This window comes from Hylobates moloch, unplaced genomic scaffold, assembly GCF_009828535.3.
Source record: "Hylobates moloch isolate HMO894 unplaced genomic scaffold, HMol_V3 SCAFFOLD_22, whole genome shotgun sequence".
In the NCBI taxonomy this organism is placed as follows: Eukaryota; Metazoa; Chordata; class Mammalia; order Primates; family Hylobatidae; genus Hylobates; species Hylobates moloch.
The window spans coordinates 39,957,957-39,971,076 of record NW_026652297.1 but is presented as its reverse complement, the minus strand read 5'-3'; the positions used below and the strand labels follow the sequence as shown (position 1 = coordinate 39,971,076).

At 38.8% G+C, this 13,120-nt stretch overlaps 1 long non-coding RNA gene across 3 annotated transcripts in view; it reads right to left on the bottom strand.

Moving 5' to 3' along the window:
* Nucleotides 1-288: 288 nt before the first annotated feature.
* Nucleotides 289-13,120, bottom strand: part of LOC131382297 (uncharacterized) — a 70,105-nt gene continuing 57,273 nt past the window's right edge. For 2 of the 3 annotated variants that reach the window (XR_009211646.1, XR_009211645.1), the window contains 2 exons: nt 1,230-1,447; nt 289-447 (listed from right to left, as the gene is read on the bottom strand). This is a non-coding gene — a long non-coding RNA (uncharacterized LOC131382297). Of the gene's footprint in view, nt 448-1,229; nt 1,448-5,073; nt 5,193-13,120 lie in introns of those variants that run through there. The other variant, XR_009211647.1, reaches the window with a different exon arrangement.

Below are 13,120 nucleotides of genomic sequence, written 5' to 3'. Positions count from 1 at the left end.
GCTCAGTACATCGAGGCAAAACCTTTCTGATTTTTTAAAATATTTAATACAACTAGTATATTCCTAACAAGGCCTACGAAGCAACTATCATCTTTCCTGATAGGGCAAAGGGGTACTTCAGGCTTTGACGTAGCCAAGTATTTAGGTATTTAAAAAGTACAAATATTCACAGGACACGTCATATCACAAAAGTTCGCTGACAAAGAATCCTGAACTGTGGAAGTGATCCCCCTGTGCAAAATAATAAATATTATGTCTGATGCATAATTTGAGCTTTGACTAGAACTCATTTGCAAAATGGTGTTTTATTGGGTAAATTATCTTAGTCATTGGATAAATGGTCATTCTTTTAGTGATAGGTGTCCTGATTCCATTGCTGTAAAGGGAGTTACTCTTTTGCAGACACGTCCTCTGTTTTCCTGCGTGCTCATGAGATGGTTGTATTATCTGTAAAAATATGATGATGATAATTTTGATAATGATCATGATCATAAAGAAATACATGGTAATAGAGAAATTTCTGAATATTAAGTCAAGTTTAGAACAAATGAATTGAGGACACAGAAACTGAAATCTGCTTTGGATTTGTAAAAACCATATTATTTATAAACATTTCTATTAGCTCCTTACTAAGTGACATGTGACAACAATGATTTCACTAAATTAGACAGAAAGAAGTTGGCATTCAATTTAAGGCATGGCTACAAGGAAAATCTGTATTTTTTTTTTTTTTTTTTTTTTTTTTTTTTTTTTTTTTTTTTTTTTTTTTTTTTGAGAGGGAGTCTCGCTCTGTCGCCCAGGCTGGAGTGCAGTGGCACAATCTCGGCTCACTGCAAGCTCCGCCCCCCGGGTTCACGCCATTCTCCTGCCTCAGCCTCTCTGAGTAGCTGGGACTACAGGCACCCGCCACCACGCCCAGCTAATTTTTTGTATTTTTAGTAGAGACGGGGTTTCACCGTGGTCTCGATCTCCTGACCTCGTGCTCCGCCCGCCTCGGCCTCCCAAAGTGCTGGGATTACAAGCGTGAGCCACCGCGCCTGGCTGGAAAATCTGTATATTATTTTTGTCACTGCTAATCAAACTCTTGTCTTTTAGCTTGGTGTGTGAGAGAATTTATTCTCATTGGTTTGACTGAATTGGCTGCTTTGTAATACCAATCCCTATGAAACTCACAGACAAGAATACTCAATTATTACAATGAAATAATAGGAATAGCTAAATAATCTTACCTGCTACTGTGACATTGTAGTGTGTTTTGTGTCTGTTAGAGTTCTGATTTCTGGACCTCATTCTGTAGGCAGTAGTTGTTTTGAATTCATAGAATTGAAGATGAGGAAGACCTTGAGGAGTAAATCCAATGCATTATCATAACATAATACATTTCCATTCTTCATTTTAGGATGTTTCCTCTACATAAACAGGGCTGGTCAACAGGGTCATCTTCTACCTGGAATATTTTGGAACATGAAAACATAGCAGCAAATCCTTTAATTCAGAGATTTCCTTTCTTTGTTGTTGTCTGAGTCATCCAAAAATCCTAGTATTCGACACTACCATATAAAGTATATATAAAATGGTTTTGAAGATGCCCAAAACTCATCAATCACAGTTGAACTATTTTCTTTTTAAGGACTTATTATAATGGCTAATCAAAAATATATGTGAACTCTTTTGCGATAACATGTTAGGGCAGAATGTTTTTCAACTTTCTCCCTAAATTTCTAAGAAGGAGTGAGGATTCCTTTTCTACAGTCTTAAGATAACTTATCACTTATATAAAAATATGCCTGCATCAATGGATACTCATTAAAGTAAAATATAATTTGGTTTATACCAAAGAACTCTATAATACAATGATATGCTTAACTTTTTATTTCAACAATGAACTACTTGTGTGATCTTTTGTAAGTGTTAAGTGAATGTGTTTATCACCTCACAACTTAAAGCAGTTAGATTGGTAATTGCTCAAGTATTTTGTCAAAGATTAAGTAAAATGGTGCATCACACCCTTTAACTTGGCCCAACCATTCCTACATATCAACATTGCTATTGCTATAATATAGAAAATCACTTTTTAAAATTTAACAAATTAAAGAAAAAAATTTTAGTGCAAGGTAAGCAGTGTTGCTATCATCTAAGAGTTATGACAACCACGATACAAATAAGGCATACTCTCAAAAATAAATATAAACAAGGCAGAATTTCAAGTACTGAGAAACAAGTCAGAGCAAAGCCACCTATTAAAAATAATTCAAAGGTTTTATATTCAAAGGTTTTATATTATGAGTATTTGTGTAAGAGGATTCTGTTTTTTGAGAAGTGTGAACTGCAAATCACAAACTAAGAGACAGAAAGGTGGTTGGGTGGTGATTGTGAAAGATACCTGTTTATTTCAGATCTTCAGTTACCATGCCACCATAAGGAAAAAGGTGATTATTTATTGACAACTTCAAAGAAGCTTTTAGGAATGAAATAGGAACGCACGTTGGGCATAGAGAATGTAGTCTTTGAAAAAAAGCATGGGAAAGATTGTGCTAAACATACATCTTCTACTTTAAATGAATACAGTTGTTTTTATCTGTAGAGCAAATATGACATTCCTTGAGTATATGACATCTGCTTGGTGGCATTTTTTCCTCCCTGAGTGTAGTTATTTAATTACCAGCATGTAATTAAATGATGCAAAACATTCCAAGGTGCTCAGTTACAAAATTAAACAATTCAACAAAAAGTCTTCTGACTTTGGCTATCTGAAATTCATTATATGTAAGTATATTAAAAGAAATAGCTTTTATGAGCATCTATATTATACCATCAAGAACTTTCCATATATATGAAATATACATACACACGAGAGAAAGAGAAAACTAAATCTAGACTCCAAACTAAATCTAGACTCCCCACACCTTTTAGACACAGGGGAAAGAGGCAAGCTTTGCCTTACTGGAGTGATGCCTTGAGTTAGGACCTCAGAGTAACAAGAGGTATAAAAATGTCCACACTGAACCAAACCATCGTTTAGCCCTGACTTTCTGCATTTGTGCCAACTGGTATGTTTGGCATATTTCCCTTCATGATCTCATTATTATGATCTAAATAAGACATGAGGGCAAAGCTCTGACAAAAAACTGTAATTCACAAGTGTGCATGACTCTTTGGTGAACAGTCACAAATGCTGGTGAAAAACTTGTCAAAATGATAAAAGATCCACATATGGTGGAGACTTGAACTGAGCTGAACGGTGACATCGCTGCTAAAAAGATGTGCCTTTTGGCTATTGTGGGGATATTCTCCAACTAGTATTTGTAGTGACGTGGGAGTGATTGGGCCTTGTTTTAATTCAGTTAACAGCTTCCTGTTAATGCTTTGGTTACAGGTTATAGCCACAGAAAATATACCTTGTATATGTGAGTGGTATAATTTTGAAGACTCTAAAATATGGTAACAACTATGCTGACTCTATTGTACAATGGAGGTGAATAGAATTCAATTAACAAAAGACACTGTGCAACTCTTAATTTTCAAACACCAATCTCACACCACTGTTGCTTCCTGAACAACTAAGCAAAAGGCAAGGAGTTAAACCACACATAATTTGACACCCTGTAACCCAAGCAAGCATGGTTTAATCTTAGCAGAAACTTGAAGAATTGAACATTTGGTAACTTGAAGGTTATATAATTTTTAAAAGCCTACATTTTATGCATAAGAATCTTATTTGAATAAATAAGTAAAAGTGGATGACTATAGACATCAAAATATTAGTGAAACCATAAACACAGATTCTGGGGTTAGATACTTTGAAGATACATTGTAAAACGACGGACAACTTCTTTCATCATTTATAGTCTCTTAAAGTGGAGTTCAGCTTGATGAATCAACTGATTTTGGTAGCTGAGTCAGGTATATGGTTTAGTGCCATAGGAAAATGAGAAGGAATGATTCTGTGAATCATTGCAACTAGCTAAGAAGGGAATTAACATATTCAGTCTCATCAGAAAGGTTTTTTCTTTTTTAAAACAAAATACAGCTGGTAAATGGGAATCAATTTGCACCTGCTATACTGCAAAAAATTATATTAAATCCATATTAAAAGAAATAGCTTTCATGAGCATATATCTTGTACCATCAAGAACTTTTCACAAAGACTTTGTCTGGAAGGTAAAAGGCTTTTCCCTCCAGTGTAAATAGTATCACAGACAATGATCAAAAGGCTCATGCTTTTCTAATTTTTGTGACAATTTTGCCTCTGTAAAGGGATAAAATTTTTGTCTGAAACTCCTACATGATCAAGAGCTGCCTCTTTTGCAACACCAACAGGAGAAAGAGTGACAAGCTCCCAGTGTAAAGCACGCATTTACCTTGCTGACCCTAAGCTGCAAGTCATTATACCGCCTACTTTGAATTAATGGTGAAACATTTATCTTGTTTCATACAATGCATGCCTTTTTCCATGCTCCACCTTTCACCTGACCTGTCTGTATTTTTGTTATATAATACTTTTAACTATCTGAAGGTAGGACAGTCTTATTTTCTGACTGATCCTCCTGCTAGCAGCACGTAACAGGTTTCTCTTCATTATTCCATGTTGGTGTGCTTTATTTGAAGATATTCCTTTATTTTTGAGCACATGGCTCCTTTTCTCTCCATATAGAAGTGATGGTTATTTCATGGCCAGACAAATATGCATATTTAAAAAACTGTTTTGAAACTATTTTTTAAAGACAGGATCTCATCCCGTATCCAGGCTAGAGTGCAGTGCTGTGATCATAGCCCACTGTAGCCTCAAAATCCTGGGCTGAAGCAATCCTCCTACCTCAGTCTCCCAAGTAGGTAGGACTACAGACACATGCCACGATGACTGGCTGATTTAATTTTTTTTCAGAGATGGGGTCTTGCTATGTTGCCCAGGTTGGTCTTGAACTTACTGCCTCAAGAGATCTTCCCTCCTTGGCCTCCCAAAGCACCAGGATTACAGGCGTGAGTCACTGTGCCCAGCTATATATTTTTAAACTGAGAAAAGATGGCCTTGAGTTATATAAGCCTGAGAAACACTAGAGAATTTTCAGTTACCTATTTCTTTAACTGAATCCACAGGTAGGAAAAGCCTGGGAAGAATCTCATTATATATTTTCCAATCAACATACATTTTTCATTTAACTGGTAGTGTGGGCAGGCCCACTTTTGAGTTTATGTGCTTGATGTTCCTGGTAATTTAGAGTGAATTTGAACAGGTGTATTAGTGTTGCCTCGTGTGACACAAGAAGCCAGATTATTTAAAAATAACCCTGGAGGCTTCCTTCAGATGGTCTGGACAAGGATCTAGCTTGGGCAGGCAGGGATGGACAGTTTATTTCCAAGCCAGAGAGGCTGCCTCCGAGGTCAGCTTCCTATGACGTTCATGGAATCCTTTCAGCAGCACTGCAACTTCACAGGAGTCCAAGATTCTGGGCAGCATACATTTCCAAGCAATCCCCACAAACTGCTGGCACCCAAATCTATTCTGCCTGGAGTTCAAGATGTTTGTGTGTCTTCTCAGTAATAATGTTGCTTGCTCTGTAAAGAAGAAGGCAATAGAAGAGGGAGACCCTCCTCAGGATTACCAACCCACTTAATTGTTTATGCCCAGCATGCTTTATTGTGGAATAATGAGGGTGGGAAGCGTGTCACTTTTCTTCTCTTAATTAACCCTGCCTGGTGAGATGGGCCTGATCTTGCATGATAATTTAAAAAAGAAATGATGCACATATGCAATGTGGGTGTCTATGATCACACACAAAAAATACAGATCTGAAGCCTATATCTACCTATTTTTATTTGTTCTAAAATTGCCTCCTTCCAGGTACAAGATTTCAGAGGAAATCTATGTGCCTACAATCTTTCCCTTGTATGAACACATATTTCCTCTGAAAGCCAGGTTAGTTCAAATAAGCTACCTGGATTGCCTGAGTTCCTGGCAATATGATACAGTGTTGAATGAGTACAGAATGAATGCACTAACAACAAGAAGCAGGAGGGGAATTAAATGAAGATCTCCTCTTTGACTCAGAGAAGTGAATGTTTCCAGAGGCTAGCTGATCCTGAAGACATGTTATGTAATGAGCCAGAAGAACTAATTTGCTGAATGAAGTCCGCTGAAAAACCACAACTGGCATGGCCGTCTTCTGTACATTCCATAGTCTACATTTTGCCTTTTGTGACAAATTTTCTTGTCCAAGAATGACTTCAACATTTATTTTTTGTTTTTTTACAACATTTATTTTAACTTTATCCTGATTTAAAGTACAGACTAACTTAGATTTTAAATACCCTTGATATTTATAAGCCACTTAGACACATGTTATTACTTACTGGCACTCATGTTAACAAACTTGAACATTCCTCTATTGTCATGGAGAAGATAGATAGAATCTCTTCCACAGTGCCTACTGTATTGAGATGTTCAGCAGGAGTGTCAGTGACTTTTATTAAGATACTTGGGAATGGGTGGCTTCAGTTAGAGTCATCTGCTTCAGTTTGAGTATTCCTCCTTTCTTCTTATGAATACAGTAAAACTAAGGCTTTCATTTGGCTTATAAACATTAAATACAAAGATCTGGTTTACATTAAATAAAATCATTGGGCAACAAAAACGATTATCAGAATTTGAAGGGTTCTGTTTATCCATTCATTTACTTGTTTATTATTCAATAGTTCCATCAATCTGTCCATCCATCCATCCATCCATCCATCCATCCATCCATCCATCCATCCATCCAATGACAGCTGTGGCCCATCTGCAGCAGCTGCTGCAAGGACATCAGCTGCCGCAGGGGAGGCACAGCTGTGGCTGAACACTCACAGGAGCTGGCAGGGGCCAGGAACAGGAGGGAACCCCTCCCCCTACCAAGTTGGTTGGGCGGGAGCCCCACACTGCTGGGCACAGCTGCAGCCTCCCAGCCACAGTTCCAGATCCCTGTAATCTTGGGGGCCTAAGAAGCGCCCCTCCACCCACAGGCTTGCAAGTGCCTGTTCCCACTTGCTGGCCTCTCTCTGCTCCTGGTGTCCGATCCAATTTTGGAGCAAAGTTGAAGCTAAGCCCTAGTGCTGTCACAACCCAGCCAGCCACGTGCATGCTTGGGGTGGTGCTGACATGCTAGCCCCCGCCACTGCTTTGGCCCCCTCCGAAACTTTGGGCACTGATGAGCTCAGGGAAGGAGGTGGGGTCATGGGCTGAGCATGGCTCCAGGCAGAGCTGTAGGCTCCCCTCAACACAAACACCTAGACACCATGGACAGCATGTTGATGGTGGCAAGAAGCAGACAGGTGGGAAGAGGTGGGTCCCCGGTGAAGCCCCAAGTTCAAGCCAGGGAGAGCCTGAAGCCTGGGGGCTGGGCTGCCAGTTTTAGGTTGAGTCGCCAAGTGGAATGATAACTTATGGTGCTTTTTCCAGGCCCACCCATGGCTGGCCATGGACCAATCAGCACACACTTCCTGCCTTCTGAGCCCATAAAAACCGTAGACTCAGCCAGACTCGCACACTCTTCCAGATGACCTGCCTGTGGAAAAGAGCTACCCACTATATGTCTCCTCTCCACTGAGAGCTGGACACTCATCAGGGCAACCTGCCTGTGGAAAGGAGCTACCCACTTTGAGTCTCCTGAGAGCTGTTCTGTTGCTCGATGAAGCTCTTCTCCGCTTTGCTCATCCTCCAGTTGTCCGCATACCTCATTCTTTCTGGACGTGGGACAAGAACTCAGGACCCACCAAATGGTGGGACTGAAAGAGCTGTAACACAAACAGGGTCAAAACACATCCCTATCCTGTTATCATGTTGCAGGCGACAAGAAGGACTGAAGAGCTGTGGCCCTTCAGGGATCCCAGACCTAGAGGCTTCCGGATCCAGGGCTGTGACACCCTCTTTGGGGCTCTGTGGTTCCTGGTGTCTCCATGCTTCCGGGTGCCACTGCATTCCCCTTGTCTAGATGCAAGTGCTCACTGAGGAAGCCGCTTGTGGTACATCTGATCCAGCCACAGCCTTGGACGGAGCTGGTGTCTGTGCAGCGCATGGAGCTGCCTGCCCCACTGCAGCAGCCCACGTGCCTGGCTGTGCACAGTGGCTGGACCCCATGCTCGCTCATTCACACACCCCTCACCACTCCACACTTGGCTCGCCCTTGGCAGGTGTGGGATCAGAGCCAGTAGTGACAGCCAAGCACTGCCTGCCAGACTGAGTGGATAGAATAAGCCCAGTGGGCATGAAAAAAACTCAAGCAGAGGTACTGCTGGCCACAGAGGTTTCTGGCTGGTGAAGTAACACCCTAAGTATCCCGTGATACATCCATTATTTTCTATCTAATAAATATGGAGTGAGTAACTATCACATGTTGGAGCTTCCAACGTGAACAGCATAGACAGAGTACCTATTCTTATTAAGATAAAGTTCTAGCAACAGAGAAAGGGATATTACATAAAGCTATGTCTCTCTCTCTCTCTCTCTCTTTCTTTTTCTTTTAGAAATAGAATCTTGTTCTGTTGCCCAGGTTGGAGTACACTGGCTCAGTCATAGCTCACTGAAGCCTCAAACTCCAGGGCTCAAGCAATTCTACCACCTTAGCCTCTTAAGTAGCTGGGAGAACAGGTGCACACCACTATTCCTGGCTACTATTTTTTTTCCTTTTTTTTTAGAGCCAGGATCTCATTACACTGCCCAAGCTGGTCGCTAACTCCTGGGCTTAAGCAATCCTCCTGCCTCAGCCTCCCATGTAGAAAGACATATTTCTTATACAGCTGTGTTTGTGGGCTAAGATTATAGCTGCTATGCATATTATTATATAAAAATAATGAATTCACAGTTATGATAATCACTGAAATTGGGTACTGTGATTGTATATAAAATGAGGACTTAGTATGAAATTAGAAAATATCTTCCTAAGGAATGGGAATTCTAACTCCCTAAGGAAGAGGGAATTGCTTGTGCAAAGGCTTTGAGGAGGAAGAGCTTGACCACAAAACGAAATAATACACAACACAACAAACACACTGTGTTTGGAGCATATTGAGCCAAGTTATAAAGAAACAAGACTTGAGAGGTCAATGTGAACCAGATCCTGAAGGGACTTTTAGAATGTTTTAAAGGTTTTGATCTTTATCCTTAGAACAACAGGCTATATTTAAAGAATTCTAAGCAGGAAACTGACACAATCAATTCTACTGCTTTTCATGTTCCTTTCCAAACCCTGTAAATTTATTATTATTATTACATAAATTCTTTTCTATTTTTTAAAAATGTAACACTTTCTCTTAGTTAAAGTTGAAACGATTTTAAAAAATTGTACAGTACAAATTTCCCTTCCACCATGTCTTTTGACCTTCTAGTTCTCCTAGTATGAAGCAACTGCTATTACTAATATCTTGGCATCCTTCCAGAGGTACTGACATTTTTCTGACGGACAATATTAACATACATAAAAGTAGAGATAATAGTATAATGAACATCCATGTACCTACCACATAACTTCACCAATTGTCAAATTAGTGCTAATCTTGCACCTCCGTAACTCCACCTACTTTTTCAGCAACCCTTTAATAAATTTCATTGAAATAAATTTCAGATATCTTAAATTTTATCTCTAAATGTTTCAGAAATCATTTCTCAAAGGAGCCCCTTTTAAAACATAACATCAACATCATGATCATACTCCAGAAAATGCAAGTTTATTATTGTAAAATTCCCAGTGTTTTACCCTTGTATCCCCATAAAAGCAGACTCTATCTACAATGAAGGTTTGAATGTCATTATACCTTACCTTGGGAGGTGATACAAAGAAGCACTTTAAGAGTGGAAGAAAGTAAGCCAGTGGAGAAATGAAAGTGAACAAAGAGGTGTGCGAAGGAGAGGTTCTGTTGTGCAGAAGTGGGACTGAATTCCACTGGAGATCACTGGAGACATTGTATGGAACACATATTAGAAGTTCAAGGAAACTGAAATATCCTCTGATTGCTGCACCTCACAGGTTGCAGTGAGGTTGAGAGCTACCTCACTGAGTCTTCTACTCTGTTCCTAGGGCCAGAAAATGCCCTCAGACAGAAAGACTCAGGAGACTCTGGCAGGCCCAAGAACTGTTTGCCTCTGACCACTGGTATAGGCTGAGGAATTTCCAGGAGGCACAGTCAGCAGCTGACACATCACTCACTTTTCCCATAGTCTATATTATTTTCACTCTTTGTTTATTGAATTGGGGTCCAAAGAAGGTCCATGAACTGGAATTGTGCTGATTAATAAGTCTTTTAAGTGTCTCCTATAGATTTACCTACCATTCTCCTTTTTTCTTGCATTTTTTTGTTATTGTTATAGAATCTAGTCTTTGTTTTTCCGTAGAATTTGTCAGACCGTATAGTGGAGTTCCTCTCCATAATGTTGTTTAACATGTTTTGTTGGTTTCTGTGTTTCATGCACATTGGTAATTATCATATTTAAGTTTAATTTTTTTCTTGCCAGATGATTTTGTAGGTAGTGATATGTTCTTCCAACAAGACGCATATAATTTCCAGTTTCCATTTTCTCATTGTGATAGTAGTTGTGACTGAAAATCACTGAGCAGGTGCATTAATTCATTAGAGGTTACAGAAGGGTAATACACTAATTCTATCATTCTTTTTTTTCCATTGTTAGTGGGAATACTTCTGTAAAGAGAAATTTGCCTTCATGAAATATCTGGTTGCTCCAAGGTATAGTTCTTAGAGGTTAAATGCTTGGTTATTTTCTTTTATATTTGAGTTTTCAAAATAATGAGTTAGTCTTAATATATTCCAAAGGTGATGACTGATTTTGTGTGTGTGTATCATGAACTCCTAGATTTAAATAGTTTAAATTTTTTCAGTGCACACAGTTCTTGTCCTTATTTGTGCTCACATTGTCTCATTTTCAACCTATTTTGAGTATCTGAACTGAGTAACCAAGTACCTGTTCAAGTTGATGCCCACGTTCTTTTTTTTTTTTTAGACAGAGTCTCGCTCTGTTCCCCAGGCTGGAGTGCAGCGGTGTGATCTCAGATCACTGCAACCTCCACCTCCTGGATTCAAGTGATTCTCCTGCCTCAGCCTCCCGAGTAGCTGAGATTACAGGTGCATGCCACCATACCTGGCTAATTTTTGTATTTTTAGTAGAGATGGGGTTTTGCCATATTGACCAGGCTGGTCTTGAACTCCTGACCTCAAGTGATCCACCTGCCTCGGCCTCCCAAAGTGCTAGGATTACAGGCGTGAGCCACCAGCGCCCAGGTTCTTTTGACACAGGGTAGTCATCTCAGAGTGTTTCCTTATTTTCTGGTATAGAAATGCTTGTCTTGTTTCCTTATGACCCCACCCACTTTCCTAGATACCCTCTCTTTGATTATTTTGGAAATCGTCCAAGATATTTTCTAGGCTGGTAACAGCTACTTTCTCAAGGAACCCTGGTTCTTTTTCTGTTCATGTTGGCATGTCAAGACTAAACTGGGCACTGGGGAAGTTTTCTCCTACTTGGTCACTCATTGTCATTAGGCCTTTCTCGGTCATTAGGCCTTTCTGACAGAGCCAGAAGATATACATTTTTAAAAAATAAAATGAATTATGCATTTATACTGGCACTTCCCATTAGAAATCAGGACTACAAAGATATTACTTAACATCATAGATCTTACATCAGTATTTCTTTTATTCCATGCCCCAAATCTTAGTTCTAAATAACACCAATGCAATTCCTCATTTGCTTTGTTTCACACTAGACACACAACAGCCTCATAATAATAATACATTACCAACAATGGTATGATTAGTGAGCTCAGCTACAGTTTTTTGTTTTACAGTTTTTTGTTCCCCTTAGGATCTATTCTGCTATGGATGTGCAGCTGAGTTAATAGGTATTAAAGTCCCTTGAAATATTTACTGTCTGGGGATTATGTTAAAAATTTAATTATAAAATTATCACTATGTAGTTCTTTTTTTATTTCTAGGAACATTTTTAAAAATTTAATTTGTTTTATAATTATATATGTACATGATTTAAAAATCTGATTTATAAAACAAGATACATTCAAACAATTTTAGGTTAAAATGTTTTTCATTTTACTTTATTCTGATCTAGGCAACCTTACCAATATAAGCAGATACATAAAAATGTATGTATGAACAGATATGTGTGTGTGAATGTATATATATATGTATCTGTATTTGTATTTCCTTCCTCCTTAGATAGGCGATAGTACTTTTGAGAATGTTTTTCTCATTGATATTTGGTACAATACCTAGGAAGACAACCTGTCATGCCAGAAGCTACTGTAGGGTAAGAATCAGGAATATATGGATGTGCGGTATCTGATAACAGAAACCTGAAGTTCAACACAGCACAGTGGATGTTCGTGCTTTCTCATGCCTTTTTCTAATGAAATTCTTAATTGCTATTTACTTGCTCTTCTTTGTTTGTTGATGGTTTTGCCAGATAAAAATGATTCTTTGAGGTGCCTGAGTTAAAGATTACTCTTCTGAACTCTGACAGCATTTCATACAAGTTGTTACAAGAATAGGCTACAAAATTTCCATTTGCACACAAATCCCTTGTGCTACATGCACACTTCATGCAAGAAGACCTTGGCTTCCCAATGTATTAGCACTTTAGAAATACACTTCGTTCTTTTGTTATTTTCAATTTAAGGTATTACTTTTTGCACTTAACAGAGTCTGGAATAAGTGTAACTGGATTAGTCAATTTTACTGTAGATTACTGTTCAATGTAAGTCAGTTTTCTTTTGCCTGTGCTCTGGAATTAACATAATGAAGTAAGATCTGGCAGTGAAAGGAAAACAAAGGCCATTTTCCAGTTTATATATGTACTTTTTTATTTTTGAAACACACGAAGTTTCAATTCTGTCATGAAAATTAGTGCTCTCTTATCACCTTAAACAAAATACAATTTCATATTCTTTTTTATCACACAGCCTGGGAAATGAAGTTGGCTTTAACCAGAGGAAGCTAGTACATGCCATTGAACTTCACTTGATTCATCAATAAACATTTTAAAAACTGGTGGATTTTTGAATGGCGAGGACATAAGAAGAGAACCTTGGATGGAGGTTTAAGCAGCTTTCATGAATGGACACTA